Raw genomic sequence first — 19,112 nt, 5'->3', positions numbered from 1 at the left:
CTAAATTTATATACATCAGGAGTTAAATTAAATGCAAAAAAGGTCATTCAACACCACAATAAAATCACCAGCAAGTTTAAATTGGTAACATAAGAAAACCAGTAGTATGAGCTGCCAAATATTAAGAGTTACAATGCTATAGGCAGTTTAATGTTTACTGCAAAGCATGCAGCTTGGAAAGAGAGAATTCAGGCATCTGTTATGTCAACTCACAGCCTACACAAACAGTCTTTCAAAAGAAGTAATTTAAGTAATACAGGAACTGAAGGCTCCAAATAGGAACTGTTAAAACACATAGTTATTATTATATCTCAATTACAGTTTTAGAACATTCTTTCCCTTTGTCTCTTCCAGATTAAGAAGCTTCTTCTAACTACCAGCAAAGTTACTTCAATAACAACATTGTATTACTATTAACAGAATCAGCATGTAGAAATGTAAAGGCAATTAAAAATTTTTAAGAGGGTCCATTTGTTGAGAAAGTGATTTCCTTATTGCTAACAGATTTATCACCTGATTTATCCTAAATCAGCCTGATTTGATTCATTTCAGATAAGGTATATCTCAAAGCATTTTTAAGGCAGTTATAACCAATGTGGAAGAGAAGCTGCTGATCCTACACAACATATAATTATTAGTCCCATCTGTAATAGAATCAATATACCTGTAGTCAAATGATATTCAATCCATAATATGGTATGGAAAGTCATGTTTCAGAACACAAATGACTTGTCCAGACTATTTCAGAAAACATACTACTCTCCTTTTACAGAATGCCCTACTCCTCCATCAGGATAGAGGAACTTTTGAAGAAGTCTAGTTAAAAGAATTACTATTTCTAGGAACTGCAGAGTGAAGCAAATTTCCATTACCTTTTTTTCTGGCAGCAGGCTCCAGTACCATTGCCTGGACACATGGAATCTTTTTCAGGTGTCTACATTGAGGCTATCTGAACTGTTTCACTTGTCATCTACACAAAAGTACTTGGCAAGAAGCAGCCACTTGGCAACTTGTAAGCTTGAAAAAATCAAAGTTTTGTCCAATTCATTCTGCAACTTCAGTTCCACAATAAGTCACTTGGACTCACTTTTAATCAATAGTTTAAAATCTTAATTTGCAATATATATTTTAATGCTGAAGTTTCAGATATCTTTATGGAGTAAAAACTGTTTTAATTTTGCCACTATACCAGTATCACAATACATGTTGAACTATACCTGCAAAAATTCAAAGGGGAATTCTGTCAGTAAGAATGTTTAAACTAACATACAAGTAGATCATGCCAATTTTCAAGAAATCAATTATCACAGAAGGTGCTTAAGGGCATGACAGGCAGTCAGTGCCATAACGACAGACATGACAGCCAAAATGATTCCAGGAAAGTTAGCATGTTAATAATTCAACATTCACTTTATGCTACTCATCGTTTCAGACATCAGTTGCAAGCCAATTTGGATAACACAGATTAAGACACCATCTCCAGCTCCACCAAAGGTTACTACTGCTCCTGTACACTGCTGGTTGCAAGATATGCCCTTGCTGGACTGAAGAGTGAAGGAAACAAAGACACACCTAAAAAAACCACATTAATTGTAGCAAGGGGGCAAACACAATATTCTGGCATCCCATATATATGACAACTTGTCAAGATATTTTAAAATTATTTCTATATTCCAAAGCTCACATAACAGCCGTACCACTTTACTACCATAAAGCTTAACCTGCATGTATTCTATACTAGTGTAACAAACTATTTGGATCAAACTAGGAATCCATAAAATAATCATGGCACACAAAGGAATACTCTTAAATATTCTGGCATTTGCAGAATGAGAAGTGAAAGAATCAGATGAATCTAGCAGTTTAAAAGAAAAGCAGACAATTAGCCTGGGGATTACAGAAATAATTCAGTAAAACTACTACATAAAAAGCAGACCCCCCCCAACCACAAAAAATCAGAAATAGGTATGTGAATAGAAGAATGCTGATCTGACAACAAGTGCAAATTTCAGTAAGTTTCCACGCCTCTGAAACTGAAGAGCTGGCATTAGGCAACCAGCTGCCTATATGTTGTGCTACTTATACATTAATCCCCAAAACATCTCCCACGTCCTTCTGAGTGCCTCCAACATCACTTCTATGACTGGAGACCACAGCCTTGTATTCTCTCTTCTATGCAAGTACCTGCTCTGTAAAGCAATAGCTATGTGCTTCTCAAATCTTCAAAGAGTGGTTTGGGTTGGAAATGACATAAAAGGTCACTGTGTCCCAACCCACCTGCCACAAGCAGGGACACCTCTTACTGGACCAGGCTGCTCAAAGCTCCATCCAACCTGGCCTTGGACACTGCAAGCAACAGGACATGCACAATTTCTCTGGGTGACTGATTCCAGTGCCTCACGACCCTCACAGTAACAATTTCTTCCTAACATTCAATCTAAATCTACCCTCTTGCAATTTTAAGCCATTATCCCCTGTCCCATTAAAGCACACCCTTGTCAAAAGTCCCACTCCAGTTTTCTTGTAGGCACCCTTTAGGTACTGGAAAGTTGCTCTAAGGTCGCAACAGAGCCTTCTCTTCCTCAGCCTGAACAACCTCAACTCTATCAGCTTTTCCACACAGGAGAGGTGCTCCAGCCCTCTAATCAGCTTCACAGCCCCATATATATATGCTTATATATATATACTCCACTTTTCCTTGGCAGTGGTGTGGGAATGAAACAAAAAACATAATTAACATTTTGTTAAACTATGCATGTAAACTGAAGGCAATGGCATCACTGCTGAACAGTGCTAATGGCTCTTACTACTTGACTGTGCTCTTATCTCACAGAAAGGTGACAATAGTGCAGGTGCTTGAAGCTATGGTTTTCTTAAAATATATGTATCTACCATTTCCTCCAAAATGCAGCAAACCTGCCCTATTTCCTGATATTTTGAAAGTGACCGAAATATTACTCAAAAGTGTGTTCACTCTCTGCATTCACAGAGAATTACAATAATAAGCTCAGCACGGGACCACAAAGCAAACACAACAGTTACTGAGACACGACCAATTTAGTACAATATTCTATATCATGCAGCTTAGTGTATCAGTTTTACAATTATTAACACCTATAGTACTGAAAAGGCAGAGTGCAACAATCATTAGCTACAAGTAGCAACCTACTTGACTATTTTAGCTAAGGAACACAGCCACAGATAGCTTATATACCTCTGATCATTTGTGCATTTCAACAGAAATATGAAGAAGTATTTAACAGTTAATAAAGAGCAGTAGCATTCTGCAGGAATAGTATAATATGCAAGACAAGAACTCAGTACCATTTTGCCAAGTCTCAGTACTCACATTTTGTGTCATTTGATCATGGACAATTTTGAAAATCCTACCTTCAACACAGTACAAAAATAAAATTTCTTCCAGATCTTTCTCTTTCTGATTAAGATTCACTTTAGAGACTTTTCCTTGTATATTGGGGTGAATAAAGCAAAAGAGCCTGTGAGCCTGAAAGTAGCAAGATGGAAGAATTGACCAACTTCTCTCCTAGTTCACCACAATATTCAATAAAATCTCTAACTCAAACACTTATTAGTCACAGCTGAACTGAAACTAATAAACTCTGTGAATCACTGGAAGAGGCCAAGATAGACAAGAAGTACCTATTTGTCTATGGCAATGCTGCCAAACATCAAGTGATTGCTTTTCACTTGTTAAAGATGAAAGCACGATGTGATCTAAGATAACCATTTTATGGCCATTACTTCCCAAAAAAATTCCCACTTTCAATACCTACCACCTTTACAGATGTCATGTAAGCAAATCCATCTGCACACCAGGAATATGTAAACCACACACAAGGAGAACCTGCCTACAATCACGTGCATGTATGCCTGTCTACGTGCGGAGAGAACGGAGAAGTCTGGCATACTAATGCAACTGTTCACAGCAATACATCCACATCCTGCATGCAAAGGAAAAGAAAGACTAAAAGCTGAGATTCTGACTTATCTTAAAGCACAAAAACCATGACAAAGAAGTCTGTTACTGGCCACTACAGCTTTCTTTAAAAACAGGAGCAGAAACACACCTAAGCTCTCTTGGCTACAAGAAAGAAACAAAGTTGCATTTCCCCCAAAGCCATGAGAAGCGCTCTCACAATTAAACCCACCACACCTTCACAGACCAGAATACTGTTTCTGCAGCAAGAATCTGCCTCAAGCATTGTCTGTTCTGGAGATTGTCCACATCTAGCATCCAAAATGACAGTTCACTTCCCTCTTCATCCAGGCTTGGGAAAAGAAAAGAAACTAGTCTCAGAAAACATGAGATTTAGTTTTAGTAGCCAGCATCCTGCTTACCCCTCCATTCCCAGTAACTTCAAATGCTCTACAAATTCCTTTGTTTTACCTCAAGGTTCAGAATATCAAAGACAAGTGAGAGACAAGACATATTGATAACTATAATGTTCTAAAACTTCATTTTTGATATTATAAAAGAGTATTTTTCCTTTCTTAGATTAAATGTTTATTCAATGAATGTACGTCACTTATTCCAAGCCCACTCAATAAGGAGATTCTAATTAACTACTGCTTAATACCAAAAACAGTCAACAAGAGGGATTATGTTAAAACTATCTTATTTAGTAGCCAGTAGACCCGAGGAGCTTTAGTTGTAACTGCTGTTCAGAAAAAGTATGAACCATTGACCAGCCACCCTTTAAAATTACTCCTCAACCAGTTTTCATTTGTCCAGTCATTCTCCCATTGAGACTGTAAATAGGAGTATGCTGAGGGACACCTAAACATCTTGCTCAAGTCAAAATAAAATAAAAAAGAAAAATCTCTAAAGCTCTATCCTCAGCTAAAGACCTAGTAAATTGACAGAAGGCAGTCAGGTCAGTCAAGCACAACTGACCCCTGGTAAAGTCAGGCAGACTGAAAATAGTCACTTTTTTCAAAAATGTTTTTCTATAGATTTACATAAACTACTTATTGATAGTGCTATCCAAAGAAAGCAGTATTTAACATTTTTATTAAGTGAAATGGAAAGCTTTCCTTATTATATAACATAGCAAGGATGCCTGAAACAGTGAACAGGAACCAACCATCTCTATGCTTCAACAATTTGCAGAATTCAAATGTTCCAAAGCCTAGATACAAGAACTCTGTAGTTTTGGTATTTTTTTCTTTTTCTTTTCTTTTTTTTATGCACAAGAAAACAACCCAGGTCTCAACATGTAAAACACAGAAATCAAACAAATCAGTTTCTGGCTAGTTTTCAAGGTATCTGGCTACAAGACAGTAAACAGCAGAGGTTAGAAAAGAGAAAACTTAGTCTTTGTCACAGTATGTAAAATTTAATACAGAAATGAAAGGCTGACAGAGAGAAGAGAAAGAAGTTGAAAAGGACAGCAAATGACCAAGAAAATTCAAACATGTTTCATTATGAACATTGTAAAGAATTTCTAGCATTCAGATTGCTTCCATCTTTTCAGACAGCTTGAATTTCTTTCCAACCTTATTGCAAGAGACCTCCAAAACGGAACGAATACAGAAACTCCTGGACACAGAATCAGCCAGTGCCTGACAAACAACTGCAAACTCTATTCTTTACTAGTGATGACATTACTCATGTTTCACCCAAAATAGTTCAGTCCCTCTGCAGTTCATCAAAACCTAGGCTTGAAACAGGCAGTGGGTAAGATACTCTTAACCGCACATTAAGTGATGACAAACACCACAGTGGATGAGCTGAGGCAGTCTTACCCCTAAGGAAATCTGCGAATGTGACAAAAAGCACAGAAAAACAGCTTGACTTGCTCAGAAACTGTCTGACAAACTCCTTACCGTGACCTTTGCTATGCAAAGTTTTGGTTTCTGCAGCTTTCTCATGTACCTACAGATATTCTTGTCAGCAAGTGCTGGTATTTAATTAAACCGGAATGACTACTATGAAGGGAGTCATATAAACATCTGTTGCAGGCTATGCATTTGGGGAAAATCCAAAAGAGGGGATGGACCTTTTTAATTTAGTTATAATAGATGTTTTAAAGTCAACATTTAATTCCATGCTCTTTTACTTTAGGACTGCAACATGACTGGTGACACTGCTAACACTGTCACAGTTATGTGACTTCTCTATGATCTTCATAAGCAGTAACATTCCAAGTAAATACAGAACTTGCATTCACAAGATAGGTCATCAGGAATTAAAACCACCAGTATCAAGAACCAATGTCAGTAACTACACAAGAACCTCATTTGAAACACCTCAGCGTGCAGTCTTACAGTAAGTGAGGCTATGCTGATAACTGCTGTAAGCCCACCCCCTGTCACAGGCAGTTTCAAACCCAGCCTTGGTACCAGTAGTTGCTCTCACATCCTCATGTAGCAAGTTGATTCAAGAAGATACACTAGAAGAAAATTCATCTCAGCAATATGTACCCAACATATGCACACTACCCAACTCTCACCACGAGATGAGACACAGCCAAGTATCAACATGAGAAGGAAGAGGATCCTGCACATGGTCAGAAGCAGAAATTTGCAGAAATACAACAACACCAACATACTTAGTAACTCTAAAACATACTTAATAACTCAACTTTTTCCTAAATGAAAGTCAGGATTATGAGTGTGATCCAGAAACAAATGTCTGAGTGTGCGCAAAGGGCTAGCAAAAACTCTTTTCTGTACTGTATAAACACTGAAAAGGGCTGAAAAAACAAACTATTCTAAGGACCTTTCACCCTTAAAAAGAGGAACAGCAGATACTCACAAACTGGGCAGCATGCAGCAAAAATCTGTTTGGATAGAGGGTACAAACTTCCCATAATGGGAGACAAAATCAAAGCTGCATTACGTACAGTAAGTGACTCAGCTTCCAAGAAGGTGCTATACCCATTGTTTTTAAACAGCCACAAAAACATAACAGCGGTGCCTGGCTGACAAAGAAGTGGATATATCCAGTGCCCAGCATTCTCACCAAGGTAGCATAAGATTTAATGACTAGAAACCAACATAGAAGAAGCTAAGCTTCAACTGAATTACATGCTAGCTACATGAAGTCTCCTGTCGATAGTGTTTTGAAGACACTACTTTTGGCAGTTGGACCTACTAAGCTTTATTGCTTTTTTCCTTCTAAATGTAAAAATTAATCTGGGGTCATATCAGCTCACTCTTACTTTCCTTCTCTGAACAAAGCAGTTCATCTTCTCAGTCATCCAAAGACCTTAAAAGAATCTTTGCTTCTTCAGCAACAGTGACACAAGTCTACCAATTCCATGACACCTTAAATCCATAAAGCACTGAGTTTTCCACTAACTGAAGAACTTCTTACACAATTCAGGGTGAATAAACTCAATAACTTGCACAGTTCAGGAAAAAGCACGATAGACTAAATCTTGCGTCATTACCCCCAATCCTTCTCAAGAGTGGATTCAACAGGAGAAAATGAGCCCAAAGAAACCAAACATAAACAAAAATAAGGACAGAGAAAGAAGACTAATAGCTCCTCCCCATCTCACCCAACAATGTCAGTGGTAAATTTTTACTTGTTGGGTTTTACTCATGCCAGTATCAAAAAGAGTCATGATACTGCTGAAAGGCAAGCAGAGGTAGTGGCAGGCAGCAGAACTTGGTAATAAAAGGCACTGCAGTGTATGTGCTGATAAAAATCTTTAAAATGAGGTACAGACAAATGAACAAAAACCAGATCCTCATGATGAAAGCAAGAAGGAATACTTCTCGATGAATTCTGTGCTCTGCCTACTCAAGTATTCTCTGGATTAGCTGAGGTTTTCAGTGAATTTATGCAGTAAATTCTTCAGAAAGCACTGCAGTTTTGTTCCATACTAAGAACAATACTTTTCATGTCCTCACTTATTTCAGTCTCTCCCTTGCAGTAACACCATCAGATTTCAACTCAAGGAAAGAAGAGGATAAGCACTGACTGGAAAAAACCAACTCCAACAAATGAACTGTGCAGAAGAAAGGCTGCTCACAGGTAGACCTGGTTCACCACTTATTGTACTAGTGGTAGCTTAAGATGCCGACTACCAAAAAGAAAATAAATAGCAGAAAAGGATGACGGAGTTTCCAATACAGTGTTCTAGAACATTACTTGACTTTAGGAAAAGGCTTTAAGCACCAATCTGAAAACTCCTGACAGATCTAAGCTGTCACATGCTCTTTGTATGCAAGAGCTTGTTTTAATCGGTGCTTCAATATGCAAACAAACAAGACCTTTGGAAGAAGGGACAATAGGGAGAAACCTATTAACAAGTTTTCCACATTAGCTTCCTGTTCTTTGTCAAACTCAACAACATAATCAGGTTTCAAGTCTCAACAAACCTTAAGACACCTTTCCAAAAACTTAGTTACTTTAGTTAATGACATTGCTACCCCAAGTTTTTATTTACACAAAACACATCTGAATCTGCTAAGCCTGAACAAAACAGAACAGCGAAAAAAGATTAATTACAGCAGTAACTGAGCCCTACATTCCCTCTTTACTCATTCTCTGTATGCAGAAATGCAGAAAACTTCAGACTGAAAATAGTGTGGATGTTAAATACATCTGTGAATAGATAGTATTTTTAAAGGAATTGTTTTTTACAAATATGAATTAATAATGTACAATTGCAGAGTACCTTCCACAGTGACATTTTTCTAACCATGTTAAATGCTGTTTCCTGCCATTAGCAACAGAAGGACACAATCTAATTTCAAGAATCCTGAACTATACTGTAACTGTATTTCCTCCCCTTTGACTCCAGAAGTACAGCACTTCATGTTTCACTTCAGTTAAAAATCATGAGAAACTGTTTCCACTGTTTGTAAACTTACCCCCCTCCCTCCAAAAGTCAGATAGTAATACTAAGTTGACAGCATTCCTTTTTTTCTTTAAATTAAAATAATACTGTAACAATAGTCAAAATCACGAAATAAGCTGATTTAACAACAGCTACTATACCTGAGTTCATTAAATATTTTAGAGAAGTTCTCTGGCCTAAAATTCCTTGTATTTGGTGTGTTCTAGTTAAGCAACTGAGATGTCATCCAATTTGATTCAATGTTACAAACTAGTTATCGATCTTCAACAACCCTCAACCTCCATTATTTTCACACTCAAATACTATAAGAAAACATAATAGTACAGACATGGTTCAGCATAAGAGAAACCAAAGGCCAAACAAAAGCAAAATAAATTTATTGTTTACTATGATATAAAAGCAGGATATGAAACACCGTTGGCACTACAGCTGAGTCCTAACCATCCTTTCCTTCCACATCACAAGCCTAATTATTGTTTCAATTTTAAAACATAGCAAAATGCTAAACTATCACTTCTACCCCTTATGGAAAAACAGATGAGCTCTTAAGGCCTCACTGCAGAGGAGACTGCACAGCTTTTTCTCTCTAGCAAACACTGTGAAACATCTCTTTCCAATGTAATCATCCACAAAACTGGTATGCTTGTCTTTTCCCTGATCCCACAAATTGCTTGTAAGAGGCAGACACATTGAACTGCTTCCAGTTTCTTTACTCTGCAAGAGATGCACAGAATCTAAAAGAGGGCTGGATGGAAAACCTCACACAAAGCAAATAACTCCTATTATTAATGCATTTTTTTAAATGACTGAATGCTTACGAACTGGAGGTTACCTTTTGAACAGCAGTTTGAATTGCAGTGCACTTACGGAGGATTTACAGAACAGGTTTCACACTCCCCTCTTCCCCCCAGCTCTAGCTATTGTTTTCACAACATTGTTTTCATCTTGTTTATGTATAAAACATCTATTATTTGAAGTCTTGTGCACAACCTGCTACTTGTTTAGATAACTACTCCTCAGAGTAACATAATCAGACACAACCTAGACTTTGGATGAGTCCAATAAATTCATCCACCAGCATAAGCAATCAGCAAAGAAAAGAGCAGCAAAGACATTATCTCAGAGAAAAGGAAAAGTGAAACAAAAAAAGCTCTTGCCGTAATATGTCTCCTGGAAAAGTGATAAAGACACAGAAAACACGACAAGCTAGCAAATGGAGAAACACCCCATCTGAGGAGTCCATTTGATACACGTATAGGCAGTAGTCCCACAATTACTGAATAACACTCATTGAGCATAAATCCCACCTGTAATTAGACATTGTTAATAACCTCCTTAGAGGCGTCACCTCAGTTCTTACTGACAACACCCAAAGTGAAGCATTTGTGAGCCTTAACCCTGTACTGTGCACTGGGGCTCTCTTGAGCTAGATGGAGCTGCTTTACTTTCCAAGTTGAGGGACTGAACACTACCTGGGGGAGTCAATGGACTACCTCTGCTAGGTCTGAATTCAAGTTCTACAACAGGTGAAATAAAAAAAGAACTTCATGTTTCCTTTGAACATGAACACTCAATAAAAGAGTACCCTTTCAGCAAAAAGCCAGCTAGAAGCAATTTTTATCAAATGTTCCAGAGAACCAAGCTTCGTGTCAGACACGAGAAACCAGTGCCTGCAACTAGTACCATATCTGAAGAGAGGTCTTCTGCACAAGCTGGTATACAGAGTACTTTTTGACTAGGATAAGATTTTCCTGTTGGGAACCAGAACAAGCACTACGGACATATTTTACTACTCTACTAGGTAAAGAGAGCAGAAGAAGAAAGGACACAGAAAAAACCCTGAGTAATATCTGTGCTACATTCACCTTTCATACCTTTATAACTCTCTGAAGGCAGTGCTTTGAGTATAGACCCACTTCAACAGAAGCAAAAGGAACAATTTCTTCAGCTTTATACACTGAAGACAGAACTCAAAACAGCTCACAGTACCACACAGTTTCAGTACAGTACTTCTCATCTGAAAAGTTTCAAAGCACATGACAGTTTCCGCAGTTTTTCAAGGTCACAAGGGCAATCACAAACACAAGGCCCTGCCCCCTCCAACTGCTAATCCACCACTGTCTAAATCCAGTCTAGCTGTACTCCAGAGACTTATGCAATGTGAAAACCCTCATCACTTCTCTCCTAGAATCATGACCCAAAACTACTGCAAGTGGTACCATATATACAGCTGCAATATACAACGGCAACTCTACACCTGTCGATATTTATTTGCATGCAGTTTAACAAGCATGTTGAATACTCTGAGGAATTTTATCGAACTTATGAAGAAAAGATTTTCAGTATCCCTTAAGAAGCTGCCAGGAAGAACACAATTTCCTACTTCTAGATATGTTCCCTGAAATGTTGAGGGGAATATACTTTTAACTCTTTTGGAAGAAACTTCAAATAGTGGTAATTATTTTAAAAAAACCAACATAGAACCAACCACACACACAAAAAGTAAAACAAGAAATAACATTAGTGGGAAATAAAATAAAACCCCAGCAAGCCAAGCTACAGTGTGTATTGTCTGTGTCCCCACAGTTTCACTGAAGCACAACTCAGAAGTTTACACAAGGGTAAATATTTGACAAATAATCAGGTCCTATGAGTTTTGTGGAAATAAACAGTCACATCAAGGAGAGACATCCAAACTAGGGCCCCTTGAGGACAAGTGCAGCAGAAGCTCAGCTGTGTTACCAAAACCATCAAGCCATACAGGACAAACAAATGTGCCCCAAACAAATGAGAATACTTACAGAACTCACAGTACCCTACACCAAACCACAAGACACAAAGCCACAGGAAGTCAGGCTTCATAACCTGCTGCTCACACAGATAGTTTCATTCTTGATTAACTGAAGTAAACCATGAAAGAAGTACTCTCCAGAATTTGCTGTGGTTTTAACACCAGTCATTTTCACGCAAAATTTCAAAATTAGGGACAATAATTTGGGAACAGATATTTAGTTACCAGTCGCTATAAAGAAGCAACCCTTAGAGAGCAGCAGAACAATTTCTGCAGGCCTGGCAACACTTAGGAAGCAGCAGAGGGTAGAACCCAGTCCCCCTGCATAGCTCAGCACCCTCTGCAGTGCTCTAACGTGCTTTTTAGTAGGCACAGCTGTGCTGACATGTCGGTTTGAATTAGGAGCACGCTTTTGAAGTAAATCTGTCACCCACTTCCTGTATTTTAGTTCACATCTCACAGAAGTTTCTGAGCAAACGATCTGAACATCTCCAAAACTGACCTACATCAAAACCCTGGGAAGGAAAGCTGAGAACATACTCAGTCCACAGAACCAGACTACAATTAGTCTGAAATAAACCCCATGAAGTACACACACTGGGGACATTGAGTCTACCTAACTTACAGCTTCACTCTACAACCTTCTTCAACTGCAGCATACTGCTTGCTAAGGTAAATATAATCAATGTGGCAGGTACTGTCCATTCATTTATGAGAGCCTCAAGCAGCAGGAAGTGAACTCACAGACTTAAGCTGCCAACATGCACCTTAAAAGTCCTAGAAAAGAGGCCTGCAGAGGGTGCTCCTTTTCCTGGAGTAATGATAGCAGCAGTGTACCACCACTCATCCGCTTTTGTTTCCACCACTTTACAGGTCAGGAGTTGGAAAAAGCTAGTGGGATACTCTAAAAAAGTTTTCTGAAGAAAATAAAAAATAGCCCACCAAAGATCTACACACTTCATACATCACCTGCAATTACTGTTTTACAAAACTTTTCAAGTAACATTGAAAAGACAACTCAACCAATGGTTCCATTGGAGGTGGTGACAGGAAAGGAAGAGCAGCATGTACTCAATAATGCTTTTTATGACTTGCATATCGCCTTTACCAACAAAGCCACCCAGAACAGAGAGGGTTTTTATTCTTTTTGAATAAACTGACCAACATAATATCCATTACTCCATTTGAATCAAAACATCAGCTCTTTACAAATAGTGCCATCACTCAGATGCTCTCTCCTGTTACCAATTTTTCTTTTTCTATAAAATTTTAAATAGAAGATCATGATCATCCTTTAGCAGGACCAGCAAGGTGGTGAGAACAGACCAAAGCAGTACAGCATGAAAAACTTAGAATAACATGCTACCTCCTCTGCCCAACAAATCCTTATCATCTTACTTCATTACATCCTTGATAAAAACAATTAATTCATATGCTAACATATGTTTGCTCTACATTCAGTAAAGGTCAAGTTCCTATACTGGGGTGCAGACACAAAAGCAGGATTATTGAAGATGACATTTTCTGCTAATACACTAATCCCATGAAAACTGAAAGAACTAATGACACTTTCCTTTGTGATTTAACTGGAAGTTTGTGGTTCTTGACATGTCATTACCATACTCACTAAAAAGCCATTTAAAATTCTCCAGAAGCCCAGACTGAAACATCCTTCAGCAATGTTTTTCTGATGTTTCATGTTAACTCTTGTGAAAACAGACTTAAGCACCTAGTTGTACTATTTGTTTGAAAGAAAACTCAATGAATAAAGTTATTTCCAATCAAAGATGAAGAGAATCTGTGCCAGGAGATAGTAACATAGTGACATCATAAAATGACACACTGAAGTAGTGTTAATGAGAAACTAATGGTGCACAAAGTAAAAAAAAGAATTGTGGATAACATTTTCATAGCAGAACAAAAATACTCGGGCCTGACTGTCTGCTGAGACACTGAATTTTCCCTTCTGTCATCATTCTCTACATTAAAACATCTCTGTGCTTTCCCTCCCAACACAGGGTTTTCCAAGAGCCAGAAGGCTAATTTAACCTACACTCACTGGCAACCCTTATGTTTCAACATGCCAGTGATGTCTCAAGAAACTGAGATGAGCTGAACTGCTTATCTCTAGAAACTAGAGATGAGATACCCCAGCTCAGAAATTTATTACCATCTCATGAAGACTTTCAGACCAGTTTTCTTCTGGAGTGACACTCATAAATTCTTCCAAATCTTTATCTGATTTTATCATATGCTACAAATATAAATTTGTACAAAGCTTGAGGAAATTATAAGCAGTTTGACACACTAGACATCTGTCTAAAGCTGAAACACATTATCCAAACAGCTAAGGAGTTTGCAAAGTTGTCTTTTAAGTAAAAGCAGTATTGATAATCTTTCTGGAAACTCTGCATCCTTGTTCCTACATCAGGGATCATCTTTCAATTTCTCCTTTCTCAGCTTCTCTAGTCAGGGGTCATTCTATTTGGGTAACTTGTTTTTTATTAAGAAGCTGCAATTGCTGGTCCAGATTTTGACATTAAATTCCCTGAACATTTTATGTATATCTGATATACTGGAGGTTGAGGTTAAACCTGATTCCTCTAAGATGCATAAAACAATTATGCTGCATTCACACTGCTAACAGACAGTGAGAAAGAAGGAGTTACAATTCACACCCTGTACCGCTATAAGCCAAATCATGAAGACCATCACACATAAACTGAAGCACAGAATTAAAAAAGTAATACATAGGGAAGGAACCAAGACAGCAAAAGCTTTGATTTCAACTGTTCTCCAAAGAAATTACCACTGCTCTCTTCCAATTTACCAAGAAGAACAATACTCAGATTGAATCACTTCAGTTGCTAAAAGGCCCAAGATCTGAAGAATGCTTCTTTTTTACAGGGCAGGGAAGTGCAGCACTGAATTCAGAGAGATCAGTGGACAAGTGACAAGAACTAAAAAAACAAACCCCAAACGAAATAGAGCATATTTGATTAAGGTAGTGGGCAGAAAGAATCAATACTAGGGAAAAAAACCCATCTATGGACACAACGATATGCATGGCCTGTCACAGTAAACACTCTCCACAGTCAAAACAGGGAGTCTGGAGCTGGGATTCTTTCATCAAGACTTTCCCATTCACTTGGAAGAGACCATGCCTGTAAAAACCAGTTGTTAGCTCACTATCTTCCAGTGCTGACTGGAAAAGAACAGCCACTTCCCACTTCCTAAGCTGCAACAGTAAACCTATATGGCAGATTTAAGCATTCCTACTGAACTGATGATGCAAGGCACTACCAAATGATCAATTTTAATTTTCAGTGGTTTTTTTTTCAAAAGAAACAAAAAAAAAACCCAAGACCAAACTAAGCAACAGAAACCACACTGACAAGCCAAGCCCACCCCTGCCCCACTGAACACTGTGACAGCATTCAGCAAGGTGTGCTGCAGTGTGCTCCATTTAAGGAGGACACTCAATACTCACTGAACACTGTTCTATGCACATCCCCATCCCTTGCTGCAATCTAAATAAGCCCTGCTCCAAAGAGCAATACAAATACTTCATAAACACTGACTTTTACATCCACTAGTAAGAGCAGATTTTAGCGCCTTTCCCTTTTGTAATATGGAAGCAAGACATTAATGTAAGAAATACTCTCTACTCTCCACTGGAACCCTGAGAGCAGTAGTTTTTGACAGGGAGCACGTGAAATGATTGTTCAACGCACACATCTCACAGACTTGAATTTCAATTGCAATAGGTTTTTATTTCTTGAGACAAGTTTACTAAGTCAGAAGCACACATAAGTGATAATCATCAGAAAAGTTTGAGAGCAATGCACACCAGAGACAAGAGGAGAACTGGATTATCCAGGATTAACTAAAAGACTTCTCATTTCTTTCTCTTGTTCCTTACATCACTAACTGATCACCTCATGGCCACCACTATAAAAGAAAAATGGGTTCTCAGCACCCTCTATGCAGCCCTGTCCATACTACATTAATTACATTTCCCTCATCCTGATGTTGTGTGCCTTAATTAAATCACTGCCCTATGTAACAGCCTCCTCTAAATATCTGCAGAACAACAGATGAGGGCCTATGCAAATAAACAGAACATACTATCCCAAACTTCAGAACACGGGATACACACGTAATTAGTCCTCATTTCCAACTGATCCAAGCTGCTTTCCATTCTAAATGGATCATCCATTCACAAATCTCTGACCCTCAAGTGTTGATGCACTCTCTCAAATACAAGTCCAGTATAGAAGATTTCATATACTCTGGATATGCAAAACTCAGTTAAGTGTTAAGATATAGAAAATGCACGTAATAAATACATATAATGGATGTACTGGAGTCCAAGTCCACACACACACACGGGAGCTTGTCTACACCACATTAAGTGCTTTTAGTTAGCTGCTGACCTGTCAACATCATGACGAGTGCTAGTTTCAGCAAAAGTTTACCTTTAAAGTTAATGGTCAATTTACCCAGTGAAACAAACAGAACAAAATAAACAAAAAAGCACTTTACCAGAAACCCCTTGATCGTCCTGTAACCTTCTTTACTCCAGTAATATTCATAACAGTACTAAAGGGCCTCATCATCTTTATTCACTTTTTTCATTTTCACCAGGTGTCATAATTATAAAATACTTCTCTCCATACTATAAGCAGCACAGAATCCCTACAGCCTCCAACCTGTACAGGACCCTGGAGCCAGTTCATCATCCCTCCCCCACACCATTTCAACTTTTCACAGCCTCAGCCAAAAACGCCTGCCTCCTCTCTCTACACACAGACTAACTAACTCAGCAATACGAAAACTCCAGTTTCCCTTTTGCACAAATACCATTCCCCTGATACACACATGTATACATACCCTAACATAATCTTCACCCTGTGTACAAATTCATCCTTCCCCCCGTTTTCAACCATACCCAAACATCCACCCAAGCCCCCACACTTTCCCATAGTCCACAGTCATCCTGGAAAATTGACCTACAAGAAGACAGCTTTGATGATCTAACAGACAGAAATGGAGAGTGCCTGATGCCTGTCAAAAACATATATAACTACAGTTCTACAGCTCCCCAGCACATGCGCAGACTTTTCTCCAAAAAGTACTATCATGATCCCAACACCGGGCATTTGCTACATGTTTTCCCATTTGTATTCCATGAACCAAACAACAAATATCCAGCCTTTCCATTTCATTACAGGTGAAACATCAACTCACAGTTCCTCTCAAGTATGCAGGACACAGACCACGTTGCTTTCTGCTCTAGCCCATCTCCACACACCAGACAGAGAGCTCACCGAGCTGGTGACAGCCGGGCATCTCTCTCAGCTCCCAGTGTGAGCAGCAGACAAACCAAAGCACAGCAGCAGGAACACTCATGACTTGCTGTCCACATACCAGCTCATATTACACACGAAGGTCTCGCACATTAAGTCTAACCACAGTGGCCACGAAACAAAACAAGTCCAGAACCTTGTAGCAACCTGTTACCACTGTGCCTGTAACTTGTACACAGGCTTCCCTACCACCCAAAGCCTCCCTCCTCCATAGCCTTTAGACGCCTGCCAACTTACCACCTTACTTCTCACAACACACAGAAGCCTGTTTGCCTATTACTCCTAAATTCACAGGCCTTCCTGTACCACTACTCCCAAACACATGTGGTTTCACCCACCACCTGCATCCCCACGGTATAAACACATCCCTCAACCTACCGCAGCACACAAAACAGGTACAGATTTTTCTAGCTGCCTCCAACTCAACTCATCAGAATGACTCCCTCTTTACGAGAGAGGAATTATTGTAAATTATAGTAAAAGTATATCCACTGGGTTCGCAGAGCCAGCAAGCTCCAAACTACGAGTAAGAACTGCCTTCAACTCCTTTCGCCTAAAGGCTCCCAGGCACTGCCCATCTGCCTGTGTTTTCACTCCCAGCTCGTCACAAGCACGCGGGGCTCACGGCAGCTTCTCCGCCGGCCCCGGGGCCGTGCCCGCCGCACGGCCCGTCGGTGACACGGGCCCGGCCCGACACTCCCCTGGGCCCGGCCCATGCACGTGCGCGGGCCCGGCTCCGGCCGCAGCCGCCCCACACGCCGGACACCTCCGGCGCCTTGCCCGGTGCCACCCAGGCGAGGCCGGGCCGGGCCTGCCGGCTGCCCGGCCCCGGGCCGTGCGGGGCCTGGGCCGTGTCAGCGCAGCCCCGGCCCTCTCGTCTCCCGCGGCGGGAGGAAGGCGGCGGCCGGGCCTCGCGGCGCCCGCTCGCTCCCGGGAGCCGCACCCGCCAGACGCCGTGTTCGCTGCCTCCTCCGGCGCCGCGGCCCCGGCCCCGGCCCGCCCGCTCAGCCCCTTCCCCCGCTCTGCCCCGGCCGCTCTCGCTACCTGTGTGCCCTGCGTCCCCCGGCGCCCGGCGGCGCTGCGGGGTCCGGCGCGGGTGCGGGCGGTGCTGGCTCGGGCTCAGGTGCGCGCCGCCCCGCGCTGGCCGCCGCCGGCCGCCGCCGCCGCCCGGTCGCGCACTCGGAGCGCCGCCAGCAGCGCGGACATGTTGGAGCCGCCGTCCCCCCGCCCGCGTCACCGCGCTCGGGAGAGCCGGGCGGGGCCAGGCTCACCCCGCCCGCCCCAGCCCGCCGGCCATTGGCCGCCGGCCCCGTCGGCGCAGCCCTTCCTCGCTGTCATTGCTAGATGCGTTCGCCGCTCACACGCAGGCCCCGCCCAAAAGCTTTTCTCTGATTGGGGCTCCCCCGCCTGCTTTGGTAACTATTGGCTGCGGCTCTCGTCAGTCAAGACGACAGCGCACGGACTCCGTCTTTCTCCGCACTTTTTTTTTTCCGGCCTCGCAGCCTCTGGCAGGACTGACGGAAGCGGCTGTCAGCGAGCGCCCTCGCCCCTCCCAGCCTCCCTTCCGCCGCCACATGCCCTCCCTCCCGGCGGCGCGGTTTGCCTGCAGGCCATTGGCTCCCAGCGCCGCCACTCCCGCAGCCTCTCTCGCCCCGGCCGCCGCTTCGCCAAGTGGGCGTGAACCGACCCGCGGGTGCCTTTTTCTGATTGGTCGCTGCTCCTGCCAATCAAGCGCGGCCGGCGGGGCAGCGGAGCGCGGTCCGGCCCGCGCGCCGAGCCGCTCCGCACGGCGATTGGTCGCGGGGCGGGCGAAAGGCGCGCGACCGCCCCCGTGCCCCACGGGGGGCAGTGGGGAGTACCCGTATGTGCGCGCGATTACATCACCACCAACCAATCAGGGCGCGCGGGGGCGGGCGTCCCGCCCAAGGTGGGCGGGGCCTGGCGCCCCAGGCGGGACCCGCAGCGCCTGGCAGGGCCGGGGGGCGGGAGCCGGGGCTGAGGGGGCTGAGGGGGCTGAGGGGGGTGCTGCACCAAAGAGCGAGGCTGGAGGTGTCCCGGTCCTCTGCGGTCCCATCTGCCCGCGGGGCTCAGGGGACACAGGGGCCGCGGCCCTGCTCG

At 41.9% G+C, this 19,112-nt stretch overlaps 1 protein-coding gene across 5 annotated transcripts in view; it reads right to left on the bottom strand.

The window, feature by feature from the left end:
- The window catches only part of PPM1B (protein phosphatase, Mg2+/Mn2+ dependent 1B), a 61,314-nt gene extending 42,520 nt beyond the window's left edge, over positions 1 to 18,794 (bottom strand). For 2 of the 5 annotated variants that reach the window (XM_064414434.1, XM_064414442.1), the window contains exon 1: positions 18,598 to 18,749. The gene's annotated coding sequence lies outside the window, so the exon portion shown is untranslated. Of the gene's footprint in view, positions 1 to 18,038; positions 18,195 to 18,597 lie in introns of those variants that run through there. The other 3 variants (XM_064414436.1, XM_064414440.1, XM_064414435.1) reach the window with 3 other exon arrangements.
- Positions 18,795 to 19,112: the final 318 nt, after the last annotated feature.

This window comes from Passer domesticus, chromosome 3, assembly GCF_036417665.1.
Source record: "Passer domesticus isolate bPasDom1 chromosome 3, bPasDom1.hap1, whole genome shotgun sequence".
Taxonomy (NCBI): domain Eukaryota; kingdom Metazoa; phylum Chordata; class Aves; order Passeriformes; family Passeridae; genus Passer; species Passer domesticus.
This window is presented reverse-complemented; position numbering and strand designations above follow the sequence as displayed.